Genomic DNA, 17214 nt, shown 5'->3' with positions numbered 1-17214 from the left:
CATAAGGAGAGCAAGATGTAAGTGTGGGCACCGGCTGTTATCGTGGTGTCATCGTGTGCAGATCTGTCTTAGGTATCACGGCTTAACGTCATTGAAGTCTAGAGAGTGGACAACACGTTCGTCTTACTCAGAGCGGTGTCTGAACTCTATTTTCGACGTTATGCGTGCCACTTTCATTGTGGCCAACTACGATTCGATACAGAATGCACGAAACCTGAAAGACACCCTCACTGATACATAGAGAGTAGTGTTTGTCTGCGGAATAATGGGAGTGCAAGGGTCTGTGACGTTGATATGACTGTATGTAGCACTACTAGTTAACGGGGGGGTGGGCGTAGCTCAGATGGTAGAGCGCTCGCTTAGCGTGCGAGAGGTACTGGGATCGATACCCAGCGCCTCCAGAATTTTTAACACACCTACATGCGCACCTTGCCATGCAAGTGGAATAATTCCCAATTGGCGAGCGTGCTTTTATTCGTGCGCAGGAAGCACCCTCCTCCCACACCTACACTTAATTTAGAAACAGTACAAATGTTCCCATAAGATTCTCAGGCCTACGTCGGAAAGATCTGCCTTGCGCCGATTTCACGTAAATCCCACTGCACGTTCCCATTCTTTGCGTGCAGTCGGCTGCTACTGGTGTTGCTGGTTGTGACTGCTGATAACAGATGCCGTAGCAATCAATTCATGGAGTGAGTTGTATGTTTTGCGATAGTCTGTCTCTGACAAGGAAGCACAGGTGATATAGGTGCGAACACAGGAAGCTTGCAGCCCCTCGCTGCCTGCAGACACAGAGCAGCCACACTAGGAGAGCGGCCTAAGCCGTAGGCGAAATGTGCTCATTCGCTTTGGCGCGACGTCGAACTATAAATAAGGCTGTCACTAGCGTGAGCGTCGTGTAAAGTCGGAAAAGTCATCTGCATGGGTGATTGCCAAGTTTGGGGAGCGATTCGTAGTACGATCTGTGCAATGGAGACGCGGAAACTTGTTGTGTCCCAGTGTTTTGCAGTTGGACGACAAGAGTTTTACACAGTAGCAAAGAGCGAGGCACTGAGTTGGCATGAACAATGGAGAGCACAATGGGGCTCGAGATGTGCTTGTTACCTCAGGTGCTGTGTGATTGTCGACAAGGAGTGAAATGGACCAATTTGTGACCGCCCTTTCAATTTAAGACGTTCAAAACAGACGGAATTTGCATTCGTAATACCAGAGCATCGAAACTACTTGGAACAATTGTGTATATGAACGTGTCCGCGCCTTTGTATTCTGGTACCTTCGCCGCTACAAACCAACCAACCATCGTGTCCGTGCACATCAGAGTCGCAAAGAATGGAGAATAGCCAGGCTTGGTCGTGTGTGTAGCTGTAGCTCAGTTGACAGATCGTTCGCTTAGCGTGTGAACGGTCTCGGGTTCAAGCCCCGGCTCCTCCATGTTTTGTGGTCAGTACATGGTAAGTGTTGGTCGCGGCGAACATAAACGCACGCAACAAGTTGCAAAACCAGCGTCACAGACTGATATGATGTATACTGTCATAAGGAGAGCAAGATGTAAGTGTGGGGACCGGCTGTTATCGTGGTGTCATCGAGTGCAGATCTGTCTTAGGTATCACGGCTTAACGTCATTGAAGTCTAGAGAGTGGACAACACGTTCGTCTTACTCAGAGCGGTGTCTGAACTCTATTTTCGACGTTATGCGTGCCACTTTCATTGTGGCCAACTACGATTCGATACAGAATGGATGAAACCTGAAAGACACCCTCACTGATACATAGAGAGTAGTGTTTGTCTGCGGAATAATGGGAGTGCAAGGGTCTGTGACGTTGATATGACTGTATGTAGCACTACTAGTTAACGGGGGGATGGGCGTAGCTCAGATGGTATAGCGCTCGCTTAGCGTGCGAGAGGTACTGGGATCGATACCCAGCGCCTCCAGAATTTTTAACACACCTACATGCGCACCTTGCCATGCAAGTGGAATAAATCCCAATTGGCGATCGTGCTTTTATTCGTGCGCAGGAAGCACCCTCCTCCCACACCTACACTTAATTTAGAAACAGTACAAATGTTCCCATAAGATTCTCAGGCCTACGTCGGAAAGATCTGCCTTGCGCCGATTTCACGTAAATCCCACTGCACGTTCCCATTCTTTGCGTGCAGTCGGCTGCTACTGGTGTTGCTGGTTGTGACTGCTGATAACAGATGCCGTAGCAATCAATTCATGGAGTGAGTTGTATGTTTTGCGATAGTCTGTCTCTGACAAGGAAGCACAGGTGATATAGGTGCGAACACAGGAAGCTTGCAGCCCCTCGCTGCCTGCAGACACAGAGCAGCCACACTAGGAGAGCGGCCTAAGCCGTAGGCGAAATGTGCTCATTCGCTTTGGCGCGACGTCGAACTATAAATAAGGCTGTCACTAGCGTGAGCGTCGTGTAAAGTCGGAAAAGTCATCTGCATGGGTGATTGCCAAGTTTGGGGAGCGATTCGTAGTACGATCAGTGCAATGGAGACGCGGAAACTTGTTGTGTCCCAGTGTTTTGCAGTTGGACGACAAGAGTTTTACACAGTAGCAAAGAGCGAGGCACTGAGTTGGCATGAACAATGGAGAGCACAATGGGGCTCGAGATGTGCTTGTTACCTCAGGTGCTGTGTGATTGTGGACAAGGAGTGAAATGGACCAATTTGTGACCGCCCTTTCAATTTAAGACGTTCAAAACAGACGGAATTTGCATTCGTAATACCAGAGCATCGAAACTACTTGGAACTCTTGTGTATATGAACGTGTCCGCGCCTTTGTATTCTGGTACCTTCGCCGCTACAAACCAACCAACCATCGTGTCCGTGCACATCAGAGTCGCAAAGAATGGAGAATAGCCAGGCTTGGTCGTGTTTGTAGCTGTAGCTCAGTTGACAGATCGTTCGCTTAGCTTGTGAACGGTCTCGGGTTCAAGCCCCGGCTCCTCCATGTTTTGTGGTCAGTACATGGTAAGTGTTGGTCGCGGCGAACATAAACGCACGCAAGAAGTTGCAAAACCAGCGTCACAGACTGATATGATGTATACTGTCATAAGGAGAGCAAGATGTAAGTGTGGGCACCGGCTGTTATCGTGGTGTCATCGTTTGCAGATCTGTCTTAGGTATCACGGCTTAACGTCATTGAAGTCTAGAGAGTGGACAACACGTTCGTCTTACTCAGAGCGGTGTCTGAACTCTATTTTCGAGGTTATGCGTGCCACTTTCATTGTGGCCAACTACGATTCGATACAGAATGCACGAAACCTGAAAGACACCCTCACTGATACATAGAGAGTAGTGTTTGTCTGCGGAATAATGGGAGTGCAAGGGTCTGTGACGTTGATATGACTGTATGTAGCACTACTAGTTAACGGGGGGGTGGGCGTAGCTCAGATGGTAGAGCGCTCGCTTAGCGTGCGAGAGGTACTGGGATCGATACCCAGCGCCTCCAGAATTTTTAACACACCTACATGCGCACCTTGCCATGCAAGTGGAATAATTCCCAATTGGCGAGCATGCTTTTATTCGTGCGCAGGAAGCACCCTCCTCCCACACCTACACTTAATTTAGAAACAGTACAAATGTTCCCATAAGATTCTCAGGCCTACGTCGGAAAGATCTGCCTTGCGCCGATTTCACGTAAATCCCACTGCACGTTCCCATTCTTTGCGTGCAGTCGGCTGCTACTGGTGTTGCTGGTTGTGACTGCTGATAACAGATGCCGTAGCAATCAATTCATGGAGTGAGTTGTATGTTTTGCGATAGTCTGTCTCTGACAAGGAAGCACAGGTGATATAGGTGCGAACACAGGAAGCTTGCAGCCCCTCGCTGCCTGCAGACACAGAGCAGCCACACTAGGACAGCGGCCTAAGCCGTAGGCGAAATGTGCTCATTCGTTTTGGCGCGACGTCGAACTATAAATAAGGCTGTCACTAGCGTGAGCGTCGTGTAAAGTCGGAAAAGTCATCTGCATGGGTGATTGCCAAGTTTGGGGAGCGATTCGTAGTACGATCTGTGCAATGGAGACGCGGAAACTTGTTGTGTCCCAGTGTTTTGCAGTTGGACGACAAGAGTTTTACACAGTAGCAAAGAGCGAGGCACTGAGTTGGCATGAACAATGGAGAGCACAATGGGGCTCGAGATGTGCTTGTTACCTCAGGTGCTGTGTGATTGTCGACAAGGAGTGAAATGGACCAATTTGTGACCGCCCTTTCAATTTAAGACGTTCAAAACAGACGGAATTTGCATTCGTAATACCAGAGCATCGAAACTACTTGGAACAATTGTGTATATGAACGTGTCCGCGCCTTTGTATTCTGGTACCTTCGCCGCTACAAACCAACCAACCATCGTGTCCGTGCACATCAGAGTCGCAAAGAATGGAGAATAGCCAGGCTTGGTCGTGTGTGTAGCTGTAGCTCAGTTGACAGATCGTTCGCTTAGCGTGTGAACGGTCTCGGGTTCAAGCCCCGGCTCCTCCATGTTTTGTGGTCAGTACATGGTAAGTGTTGGTCGCGGCGAACATAAACGCACGCAACAAGTTGCAAAACCAGCGTCACAGACTGATATGATGTATACTGTCATAAGGAGAGCAAGATGTAAGTGTGGGGACCGGCTGTTATCGTGGTGTCATCGAGTGCAGATCTGTCTTAGGTATCACGGCTTAACGTCATTGAAGTCTAGAGAGTGGACAACACGTTCGTCGTACCCAGAGCGGTGTCTGAACTCTATTTTCGACGTTATGCGTGCCACTTTCATTGTGGCCAACTACGATTCGATACAGAATGCACGAAACCTGAAAGACACCCTCACTGATACATAGAGAGTAGTGTTTGTCTGCGGAATAATGGGAGTGCAAGGGTCTGTGACGTTGATATGACTGTATGTAGCACTACTAGTTAACGGGGGGGTGGGCGTAGCTCAGATGGTAGAGCGCTCGCTTAGCGTGCGAGAGGTACTGGGATCGATACCCAGCGCCTCCAGAATTTTTAACACACCTACATGCGCACCTTGCCATGCAAGTGGAATAAATCTCAATTGGCGATCGTGCTTTTATTCGTGCGCAGGAAGCACCCTCCTCCCACACCTACACTTAATTTAGAAACAGTACAAATGTTCCCATAAGATTCTCAGGCCTACGTCGGAAAGATCTGCCTTGCGCCGATTCCACGTAAATCCCACTGCACGTTCCCATTCTTTGCCTGCAGTCGGCTGCTACTGGTGTTGCTGGTTGTGACTGCTGATAACAGATGCCGTAGCAATCAATTCATGGAGTGAGTTGTATGTTTTGCGATAGTCTGTCTCTGACAAGGAAGCACAGGTGATATAGGTGCGAACACAGGAAGCTTGCAGCCCCTCGCTGCCTGCAGACACAGAGCAGCCACACTAGGAGAGCGGCCTAAGCCGTAGGCGAAATGTGCTCATTCGCTTTGGCGCGACGTCGAACTATAAATAAGGCTGTCACTAGCGTGAGCGTCGTGTAAAGTCGGAAAAGTCATCTGCATGGGTGATTGCCAAGTTTGGGGAGCGATTCGTAGTACGATCTGTGCAATGGAGACGCGGAAACTTGTTGTGTCCCAGTGTTTTGCAGTTGGACGACAAGAGTTTTACACAGTAGCAAAGAGCGAGGCACTGAGTTGGCATGAACAATGGAGAGCACAATGGGGCTCGAGATGTGCTTGTTACCTCAGGTGCTGTGTGATTGTCGACAAGGAGTGAAATGGACCAATTTGTGACCGCCCTTTCAATTTAAGACGTTCAAAACAGACGGAATTTGCATTCGTAATACCAGAGCATCGAAACTACTTGGAACAATTGTGTATATGAACGTGTCCGCGCCTTTGTATTCTGGTACCTTCGCCGCTACAAACCAACCAACCATCGTGTCCGTGCACATCAGAGTCGCAAAGAATGGAGAATAGCCAGGCTTGGTCGTGTGTGTAGCTGTAGCTCAGTTGACAGATCGTTCGCTTAGCGTGTGAACGGTCTCGGGTTCAAGCCCCGGCTCCTCCATGTTTTGTGGTCAGTACATGGTAAGTGTTGGTCGCGGCGAACATAAACGCACGCAACAAGTTGCAAAACCAGCGTCACAGACTGATATGATGTATACTGTCATAAGGAGAGCAAGATGTAAGTGTGGGGACCGGCTGTTATCGTGGTGTCATCGAGTGCAGATCTGTCTTAGGTATCACGGCTTAACGTCATTGAAGTCTAGAGAGTGGACAACACGTTCGTCTTACTCAGAGCGGTGTCTGAACTCTATTTTCGACGTTATGCGTGCCACTTTCATTGTGGCCAACTACGATTCGATACAGAATGGACGAAACCTGAAAGACACCCTCACTGATACATAGAGAGTAGTGTTTGTCTGCGGAATAATGGGAGTGCAAGGGTCTGTGACGTTGATATGACTGTATGTAGCACTACTAGTTAACGGGGGGATGGGCGTAGCTCAGATGGTAGAGCGCTCGCTTAGCGTGCGAGAGGTACTGGGATCGATACCCAGCGCCTCCAGAATTTTTAACACACCTACATGCGCACCTTGCCATGCAAGTGGAATAAATCCCAATTGGCGATCGTGCTTTTATTCGTGCGCAGGAAGCACCCTCCTCCCACACCTACACTTAATTTAGAAACAGTACAAATGTTCCCATAAGATTCTCAGGCCTACGTCGGAAAGATCTGCCTTGCGCCGATTTCACGTAAATCCCACTGCACGTTCCCATTCTTTGCGTGCAGTCGGCTGCTACTGGTGTTGCTGGTTGTGACTGCTGATAACAGATGCCGTAGCAATCAATTCATGGAGTGAGTTGTATGTTTTGCGATAGTCTGTCTCTGACAAGGAAGCACAGGTGATATAGGTGCGAACACAGGAAGCTTGCAGCCCCTCGCTGCCTGCAGACACAGAGCAGCCACACTAGGACAGCGGCCTAAGCCGTAGGCGAAATGTGCTCATTCGTTTTGGCGTGACGTCGAACTATAAATAAGGCTGTCACTAGCGTGAGCGTCGTGTAAAGTCGGAAAAGTCATCTGCATGGGTGATTGCCAAGTTTGGGGAGCGATTCGTAGTACGATCTGTGCAATGGAGACGCGGAAACTTGTTGTGTCCCAGTGTTTTGCAGTTGGACGACAAGAGTTTTACACAGTAGCAAAGAGCGAGGCACTGAGTTGGCATGAACAATGGAGAGCACAATGGGGCTCGAGATGTGCTTGTTACCTCAGGTGCTGTGTGATTGTCAACAAGGAGTGAAATGGACCAATTTGTGACCGCCCTTTCAATTTAAGACGTTCAAAACAGACGGAATTTGCATTCGTAATACCAGAGCATCGAAACTACTTGGAACAATTGTGTATATGAACGTGTCCGCGCCTTTGTATTCTGGTACCTTCGCCGCTACAAACCAACCAACCATCGTGTCCGTGCACATCAGAGTCGCAAAGAATGGAGAATAGCCAGGCTTGGTCGTGTGTGTAGCTGTAGCTCAGTTGACAGATCGTTCGCTTAGCGTGTGAACGGTCTCGGGTTCAAGCCCCGGCTCCTCCATGTTTTGTGGTCAGTACATGGTAAGTGTTGGTCGCGGCGAACATAAACGCACGCAACAAGTTGCAAAACCAGCGTCACAGACTGATATGATGTATACTGTCATAAGGAGAGCAAGATGTAAGTGTGGGGACCGGCTGTTATCGTGGTGTCATCGAGTGCAGATCTGTCTTAGGTATCACGGCTTAACGTCATTGAAGTCTAGAGAGTGGACAACACGTTCGTCGTACCCAGAGCGGTGTCTGAACTCTATTTTCGACGTTATGCGTGCCACTTTCATTGTGGCCAACTACGATTCGATACAGAATGCACGAAACCTGAAAGACACCCTCACTGATACATAGAGAGTAGTGTTTGTCTGCGGAATAATGGGAGTGCAAGGGTCTGTGACGTTGATATGACTGTATGTAGCACTACTAGTTAACGGGGGGATGGGCTTAGCTCAGATGGTAGAGCGCTCGCTTAGCGTGCGAGAGGTACTGGGATCGATACCCAGCGCCTCCAGAATTTTTAACACACCTACATGCGCACCTTGCCATGCAAGTGGAATAAATCCCAATTGGCGATCGTGCTTTTATTCGTGCGCAGGAAGCACCCTCCTCCCACACCTACACTTAATTTAGAAACAGTACAAATGTTCCCATAAGATTCTCAGGCCTACGTCGGAAAGATCTGCCTTGCGCCGATTTCACGTAAATCCCACTGCACGTTCCCATTCTTTGCCTGCAGTCGGCTGCTACTGGTGTTGCTGGTTGTGACTGCTGATAACAGATGCCGTAGCAATCAATTCATGGAGTGAGTTGTATGTTTTGCGATAGTGTGTCTCTGACAAGGAAGCACAGGTGATATAGGTGCGAACACAGGAAGCTTGCAGCCCCTCGCTGCCTGCAGACACAGAGCAGCCACACTAGGAGAGCGGCCTAAGCCGTAGGCGAAATGTGCTCATTCGCTTTGGCGCGACGTCGAACTATAAATAAGGCTGTCACTAGCGTGAGCGTCGTGTAAAGTCGGAAAAGTCATCTGCATGGGTGATTGCCAAGTTTGGGGAGCGATTCGTAGTACGATCAGTGCAATGGAGACGCGGAAACTTGTTGTGTCCCAGTGTTTTGCAGTTGGACGACAAGAGTTTTACACAGTAGCAAAGAGCGAGGCACTGAGTTGGCATGAACAATGGAGAGCACAATGGGGCTCGAGATGTGCTTGTTACCTCAGGTGCTGTGTGATTGTCGACAAGGAGTGAAATGGACCAATTTGTGACCGCCCTTTCAATTTAAGACGTTCAAAACAGACGGAATTTGCATTCGTAATACCAGAGCATCGAAACTACTTGGAACTCTTGTGTATATGAACGTGTCCGCGCCTTTGTATTCTGGTACCTTCGCCGCTACAAACCAACCATCGTGTCCGTGCACATCAGAGTCGCAAAGAATGGAGAATAGCCAGGCTTGGTCGTGTGTGTAGCTGTAGCTCAGTTGACAGATCGTTCGCTTAGCGTGTGAACGGTCTCGGGTTGAAGCCCCGGCTCCTCCATGTTTTGTGGTCAGTACATGGTAAGTGTTGGTCGCGCCGAACATAAACGCACGCAAGAAGTTGCAAAACCAGCGTCACAGACTGATATGATGTATACTGTCATAAGGAGAGCAAGATGTAAGTGTGGGGACCGGCTGTTATCGTGGTGTCATCGAGTGCAGATCTGTCTTAGGTATCACGGCTTAACGTCATTGAAGTCTAGAGAGTGGACAACACGTTCGTCTTACTCAGAGCGGTGTCTGAACTCTATTTTCGACGTTATGCGTGCCACTTTCATTGTGGCCAACTACGATTCGATACAGAATGCACGAAACCTGAAAGACACCCTCACTGATACATAGAGAGTAGTGTTTGTCTGCGGAATAATGGGAGTGCAAGGGTCTGTGACGTTGATATGACTGTATGTAGCACTACTAGTTAACGGGGGGATGGGCGTAGCTCAGATGGTAGAGCGCTCGCTTAGCGTGCGAGAGGTACTGGGATCGATACCCAGCGCCTCCAGAATTTTTAACACACCTACATGCGCACCTTGCCATGCAAGTGGAATAATTCCCAATTGGCGAGCGTGCTTTTATTCGTGCGCAGGAAGCACCCTCCTCCCACACCTACACTTAATTTAGAAACAGTACAAATGTTCCCATAAGATTCTCAGGCCTACGTCGGAAAGATCTGCCTTGCGCCGATTTCACGTAAATCCCACTGCACGTTCCCATTCTTTGCCTGCAGTCGGCTGCTACTGGTGTTGCTGGTTGTGACTGCTGATAACAGATGCCGTAGCAATCAATTCATGGAGTGAGTTGTATGTTTTGCTATAGTGTGTCTCTGACAAGGAAGCACAGGTGATATAGGTGCGAACACAGGAAGCTTGCAGCCCCTCGCTGCCTGCAGACACAGAGCAGCCACACTAGGAGAGCGGCCTAAGCCGTAGGCGAAATGTGCTCATTCGCTTTGGCGCGACGTCGAACTATAAATAAGGCTGTCACTAGCGTGAGCGTCGTGTAAAGTCGGAAAAGTCATCTGCATGGGTGATTGCCAAGTTTGGGGAGCGATTCGTAGTATGATCAGTGCAATGGAGACGCGGAAACTTGTTGTGTCCCAGTGTTTTGCAGTTGGACGACAAGAGTTTTACACAGTAGCAAAGAGCGAGGCACTGAGTTGGCATGAACAATGGAGAGCACAATGGGGCTCGAGATGTGCTTGTTACCTCAGGTGCTGTGTGATTGTCGACAAGGAGTGAAATGGACCAATTTGTGACCGCCCTTTCAATTTAAGACGTTCAAAACAGACGGAATTTGCATTCGTAATACCAGAGCATCGAAACTACTTGGAACTCTTGTGTATATGAACGTGTCCGCGCCTTTGTATTCTGGTACCTTCGCCGCTACAAACCAACCATCGTGTCCGTGCACATCAGAGTCGCAAAGAATGGAGAATAGCCAGGCTTCGTCGTGTGTGTAGCTGTAGCTCAGTTGACAGATCGTTCGCTTAGCGTGTGAACGGTCTCGGGTTGAAGCCCCGGCTCCTCCATGTTTTGTGGTCAGTACATGGTAAGTGTTGGTCGCGGCGAACATAAACGCACGCAAGAAGTTGCAAAACCAGCGTCACAGACTGATATGATGTATACTGTCATAAGGAGAGCAAGATGTAAGTGTGGGGACCGGCTGTTATCGTGGTGTCATCGAGTGCAGATCTGTCTTAGGTATCACGGCTTAACGTCATTGAAGTCTAGAGAGTGGACAACACGTTCGTCTTACTCAGAGCGGTGTCTGAACTCTATTTTCGACGTTATGCGTGCCACTTTCATTGTGGCCAACTACGATTCGATACAGAATGGACGAAACCTGAAAGACACCCTCACTGATACATAGAGAGTAGTGTTTGTCTGCGGAATAATGGGAGTGCAAGGGTCTGTGACGTTGATATGACTGTATGTAGCACTACTAGTTAACGGGGGGGCGGGCGTAGCTCAGATGGTAGAGCGCTCGCTTAGTATGCGAGAGGTACTGGGATCAATACGCAGTGCCTCCAGAATTTAAGTTTCCGCTTGAGACGCGACAGCGATCGGACGTGCTGTGTATTCGATCCGCCGTTACCCTCGGGTTGTGAATATTTACCTTCTGTGTGTGACGTTTCTTTGTCTTCTGTTTTTCGTTGTTTCTTTGCCTTAGTGTTTGTTTTGTGTCTTGCGTTGTATTGCGGCTTTTGCCGCATTAATTAAGTGTTATGGCTTCCCGGTTGTTTCCGCGGAAGTGTACTCTCAGTTTTCAGTTTAACAAGGCTACCAGGAATGTCCAACCGACATCGTTGGAAATTCACGAATGGATTGTGGACACGATTGGCATTACATCAGACCAGGTACATACGGCGTATTTTGATACAGAATTATACTGCTTTTTTGTGAAATTGCTGAACCCGGTTTTGCTGGATAAGATATTACTTAAACATGGTGAGCAAGTGTCGTTCCGTCATAGGGATGGTTATGTTAGCAGTGTTACTGTTTCAAATGCTGAAATTACGTATACCACAGTTCGGGTTTATAATTTACCCCCTGAAGTTGACAACAGCTATCTTAAGGAAGCTTTGCTTGGTTATGGTACTGTTCGGTCAATTCGAAATGAACGTTGGTCTGCACAACATAAGCTGCAATGTTATAATGGTGTCAGATCAGTTGAAATGCATATTAAGTCTAATATACCGTCCCATCTGATTGTATGTGGTTATCGTGTACATCTTACTTATGAGGGGCAGCTTGGTACATGTTTCCTATGTAATGAACATGGTCATGTTCGAGCTAATTGCCCTAAGCGGGTATTTGTGCTTAAAAATGGCCTAGCACAGCGCCGCAAATTAACGGTTGCCGATCTTGTGCCAGCAGCTTCCTCCACTGTTTCCTATCTGCCTCCTGCAGTAGCTTCTTCACAACAGGTGTCACCCTCCCCTGATGCAGGGTTTCCTCCGCTACCCACTCGCCCAGACGTATCGGCTGCTCCTATACCGATTCCGTCTGTTTCCAACAACAAACGCCGTCGTGCTAGTGATACCGGTAGCACTGATGACGAAGCTGCTGTTTCGCAGCCGGTTTGCGAATCTGATGAAAGAATTCCAGAATCTCCCATGCCTGTTTCGGAATCTGTTCCCGCTGTGTCTCCTGCTTTGCCTGATGACGTCAAACTTGCTGCCATGCCGTCGGCGCAAGAGCCACAACATTCGGTCGAGGTGTTGTTGACATCCCCACCGCCACAGGCATCACAACATGTTGACGACACTTCGGTGGAGACGGCTGTTTGTCGGAACACCGCTCCTAGAACTGCGCGCTCCGCATCAGCAGACTCCAAACCTATCTTACCACCTCCTACACTTCCAATACCTACACATTCTGAAACCGGTGCCGATGTTCCTGATGCAGTTTTTCCCTTGATGACTCCTCCTTCTGACTCCTCTCGCCCTGCTAATCCTTCGGACGCTTTGGTTGACGTGCCTGATCTCGAACCCCCCACTCCACCTGCTCTTGAATCTGGTGTGCATCAGATACGTCGTCGGGTGAAAGTGCCCCCCAATCTCCACGCGGTGCGGAAGAAACATAAGCATGCGAAGGACGACTCTGATTCCGTTGATTCTGGACAATCACCCTCTGCCATGTCTGATGTTGATGATATGGATGTAGTTGCTTCTAGTGTGGTGTAATTTGGGTTCATTTCCCATTTTTTGGTTGATGTTGCAGGCGTACACGTTTATTACCTTAAATATAAATGGCATTCAATCTGCTCTGAAGTTAGCGTCTCTGCAGCAGTTTATTTATGACTCTGCAGCTGATATTGTTTTCCTGCAGGAAGTCTCCGTTGCACACCTGTTTGTTCCTGGTTTTCGCACTATTATAAATTTTGCACCTGAGTTTTCTGCAGGTACTGCTTTCCTAATTCGTGACGGTATCCCCGTTACCGAAATTGAGCTTTTAGACTCGGGACGGGGCATTGGTTGTCGGTTATTTGACACGACCTTGGTTAACATTTACGCCCCCTCTGGTTCCAGCAAGCGGCAGGAAAGGTCTCGTTTTTATAAAGAGGATCTGATTTACCTTTTACGAAAAAATCCTGCGACCTTGATATTGGGGGGCGATTTTAATTGTGTGTTACAAGCTAAAGACCAATCCCCTCATTTTAATTATTGTTTCGAGCTACATTCTCTTGTACGTCAATTACGACTACGCGATGCGTGGGAGGTTAAACACCCCACTTTAGTTAAATTTACATTTTTTACTGCCACCTCAAGTAGTCGACTTGACCGATTGTATATTTCTGATCCCCTTAGTGTTTCTGTTTTAGATGTAGATGTTATTCCAGCCAGTTTTACGGATCATTGTGCCCTTTCTGTTATAATTAATTTGGAGCGTCAACCTCTTAAACTTTATAGGCCGCTGTGGAAATTAAATGTCTCCTTGCTCGATGACCCTGACATCGAACCTCTAATACAGACGGCGTGGGACTTTTGTTTACGTTCTCAGCGATACTATCCGTCTAAGCTTCATTGGTGGATCCACTGTGTGAAGCCAAAACTACGTCGCACTTTAATGTCCTACAGTTATAATAGAGCGCGAGATCTGAAACTGACTTTTGAATATTACTATTCGGTGCTTCGCGAACTTTATGATACTTCTACAATGACATGTGCCCACCTTTCTGAGATTCGGAAAATTAAGGCCAAGCTACTTAGTATTAAGCGGCTTCAGATGGAAGGATTGAAGATTAAATCTAAACCACCGTCCACGTTAGCACATGAAATGACTTCTATGTACCATCTGTTTCGTCACCACAAGAACCGTCGACGTGTATTGATTGACGGCCTTATGGCAGCTGATGGTCGCCGGCTTACCTTACAGAATCAAATAACCCATGAACTTACCTGCTACTATGAGACGTTATATACTGCGGCTGATTCTGATCCGAATGATGTTGACGAGATTTTAACTGTTATCCCATCAGTTTTAACAGAGGACCATAATGCGAAATTTTTAGCTCCTTTTACTGCAGACGAAATTTCAGCTTTCATTGTTTGTTCAGCATCTCACAAATCTCCTGGTCCTGATGGCCTACCTAAGGAGTTTTTTGTTCGCTTTTGGCCTATTATAGGGCCTGTTTTCACGGATATTGTGAATGAAATCTTGAATGGTGGCACAATTCCAGCCGACTTCAAGAGAGGTACGGTTGTCCTGATACCTAAATCTGCTGGTTTGAAGACAGCTAGTGACTTTCGTCCTTTAACCCTATTAAATTTTGACTATAAGACGGCCGCTAGGGCTGTTAATGCACGTCTATCCCTCTTGCTTACACCTGTGATACCTCCTTGTCAAAGCTGCTTTCCAGGGCGCTCTATATTGACGTCTCTGGCGGGGTATCGTGATGTCGTGTCGATTGTCGCTGTCACCAATATTTCCTGTGCGCTTTTATTTGTTGATTTTAGTAAGGCCTTTGATCGTGTGTCCCATTCGTTTTTAGAGCTTCTGCTGCGCCGGCTCGGTTTTAATGAACAGGCGCTGCTGGTACTTAAGAATATGACGACTGGCATTTCTGCTAAGATTGACATTAATGGCCAGCTGACAAAGGTCATTGATATTCAACGTGGCTTCCCGCAAGGTAGTCCTTTATCCATGACCCTTTATGCTCTCTCCCTTCAACCAGTCCTTACACGTCTCAACTCGACACTTCGTGGTCTTACGATCTCTGGGGTTACCCAGACGGCAACAGCTTATGCTGATGATTTGGTTGTTTTGCTTCGTTCCACCGCAGAAGTGCCGCAGTTGAAAATGGAACTCGATAAATTTTCTGCGGCCTCAGGTTCTCGTATCAATCCCCGTAAAAGCAAGCTCCTGAATTTGCGGGGCTTTGAACGTGTGGTTGTTCCGTGGGTTACAGCTGTTGAACACCATACACATTTAGGTATCTATCTTGAACGTTGTCCTCTTCGGATGGCTGCAAAAAATTGGCAAGTGGCCATTTCCAAGCTGCAAGGTGTTTTATTAGAACAGTCATGGCGTTCGATACCGCTACTGCAAAAAAAGCGTGTATTAGACACTTATGTTTTATGTAAAGTATATTACGTTGCTCAGCTGTTTCCGCTTCCCCGAATGCAGGGTGCAAAAATGGTCCAGCTTATTAACAGATATATTTGGCGGGGGCATATTTTTAAATTACGTTGTGATGTTCTTACGAAGCCGCGTCTTGAGGGCGGCTTGTCGTTCACCGACGTCCGTGTCAAGGCTGCTGCCCTTTATGTTAAGCGAACCCTCCATCTTTTATTATCTGAGTCCCCGACTGTTACTTCCCGATTATTCCATGTCGTTCGTCCTGCGAGCTTGTCACCGCCCATTAACGTTGGGCCTCTAAATGCGAAGCTACGGCATGTTCGGGACTTCTACACTGAGATTAGTTACCTAGATCTCCACTTACAACGTCGTCCTGTTATTACTACGCTAACCCTGCTTGACAAATGGCGACGGTCTTCTTCTTCCAACCCGATTGTTTTGCATTATCCCAGTTTTAATTGGCGTAACATATGGACGAATATTAGCTTACCCGTTCATTCAGCAACTGTTGCCTCCCTATGGTATAAGGTAGTTAATCAGCTGATTCCTACGAACGAACGCCTTCATCGTATAGGTTTATGTGTCTCTCCGCTTTGTCAAACGTGTGGTTGTGTTGATACACTCCAACACCGATTTACCTGCGCTGACCGTCATCGCATGTGGCACTGGCTGCGCCGACAATTGGCTTTACTCACCAGGAGCTCCGAATCGGCATTTAAGACTGATATTCTCTGCTGGCCGGACACGGTTTTTTATCCCCGGACCAAGAACAACACCGTTATGTGGCTTCTTGGCCGTTACATTTTTGCAGTGGTTGATGATCATGGTATTACCGATTTCATTTCGTTTACTGGTTACATGCTTCATGAGTACTGGACGCAAAAGTCTTTCCCACACCTTAAGAGGGACTTTGCGAATATGCTTACTATTGTTTTCGAAAAGGAAGGAGTTGGTTAAGTTTCAATTTCTATTGATCGCTCCTGCGCCTGAATCATTAATGGAACCGGTATAGGGGCATACTGAGCTAACTTCATGACAGGAAAGACATTCTCGCTAGTTCTTAGGTACAATCTTGGAAAAAAAAAAAAAAAAGTGGTAGAGCACTGGTGAAAAAAAAAAAAAATAAAAAAAAAAAAGATGGTAGAGCGCTCGCTCAGCGTGCGAGAGATACTGGGATCGATACCCAGCGCCTCCAGAATTTTTAACACACCTACATGCGCACCTTGCCATGCAAGTGGAATAAATCCCGATTGGCGATCGTGCTTTTATTCGTGCGCAGGAAGCACCATCCTCCCACACCTACACTTAATTTAGAAACAGTACAAATGTTCCCATAAGATTCTCAGGCCTACGTCGGAAAGATCTGCCTTGCGCCGATTTCACGTAAATCCCACTGCACGTTCCCATTCTTTGCCTGCAGTCGGCTGCTACTGGTGTTGCTGGTTGTGACTGCTGATAACAGATGCCGTAGCAATCAATTCATGGAGTGAGTTGTATGTTTTGCGATAGTCTGTCTCTGACAAGGAAGCACAGGTGATATAGGTGCGAACACAGGAAGCTTGCAGCCCCTCGCTGCCTGCAGACACAGAGCAGCCACACTAGGAGAGCGGCCTAAGCCGTAGGCGAAATGTGCTCATTCGCTTTGGCGCGACGTCGAACTATAAATAAGGCTGTCACTAGCGTGAGCGTCGTGTAAAGTCGGAAAAGTCATCTGCATGGGTGATTGCCAAGTTTGGGGAGCGATTCGTAGTACGATCAGTGCAATGGAGACGCGGAAACTTGTTGTGTCCCAGTGTTTTGCAGTTGGACGACAAGAGTTTTACACAGTAGCAAAGAGCGAGGCACTGAGTTGGCATGAACAATGGAGAGCACAATGGGGCTCGAGATGTGCTTGTTACCTCAGGTGCTGTGTGATTGTCGACAAGGAGTGAAATGGACCAATTTGTGACCGCCCTTTCAATTTAAGACGTTCAAAACAGACGGAATTTGCATTCGTAATACCAGAGCATCGAAACTACTTGGAACTCTTGTGTATATGAACGTGTCCGCGCCT

At 47.8% G+C, this 17214-nt stretch overlaps 5 non-coding genes across 5 annotated transcripts; all 5 read left to right on the top strand.

Annotated features, from left to right (window-relative positions):
* The first annotated feature begins 327 nt into the window (after positions 1-327).
* On the top strand, positions 328-401 carry Trnaa-agc (transfer RNA alanine (anticodon AGC)). Its single transcript has one exon. It is a non-coding gene; the product is annotated as a tRNA-Ala (tRNA).
* A 2988-nt stretch (positions 402-3389) lies between these two features.
* Trnaa-agc (transfer RNA alanine (anticodon AGC)) lies at positions 3390-3463 on the top strand. The gene has a single exon. It is a non-coding gene; the product is annotated as a tRNA-Ala (tRNA).
* Positions 3464-4920: 1457 nt separating this feature from the next.
* Positions 4921-4994, top strand: Trnaa-agc (transfer RNA alanine (anticodon AGC)). Its single transcript has one exon. It is a non-coding gene; the product is annotated as a tRNA-Ala (tRNA).
* Positions 4995-6450: 1456 nt separating this feature from the next.
* Positions 6451-6525, top strand: Trnaa-agc (transfer RNA alanine (anticodon AGC)). Its single transcript has one exon. It is a non-coding gene; the product is annotated as a tRNA-Ala (tRNA).
* Positions 6526-9508: 2983 nt separating this feature from the next.
* Positions 9509-9583, top strand: Trnaa-agc (transfer RNA alanine (anticodon AGC)). The gene has a single exon. It is a non-coding gene; the product is annotated as a tRNA-Ala (tRNA).
* Positions 9584-17214: the final 7631 nt, after the last annotated feature.

This window comes from Schistocerca gregaria, unplaced genomic scaffold (assembly GCF_023897955.1).
Source record: "Schistocerca gregaria isolate iqSchGreg1 unplaced genomic scaffold, iqSchGreg1.2 ptg000180l, whole genome shotgun sequence".
NCBI lineage: Eukaryota > Metazoa > Arthropoda > Insecta > Orthoptera > Acrididae > Schistocerca > Schistocerca gregaria.
This window is presented reverse-complemented; position numbering and strand designations above follow the sequence as displayed.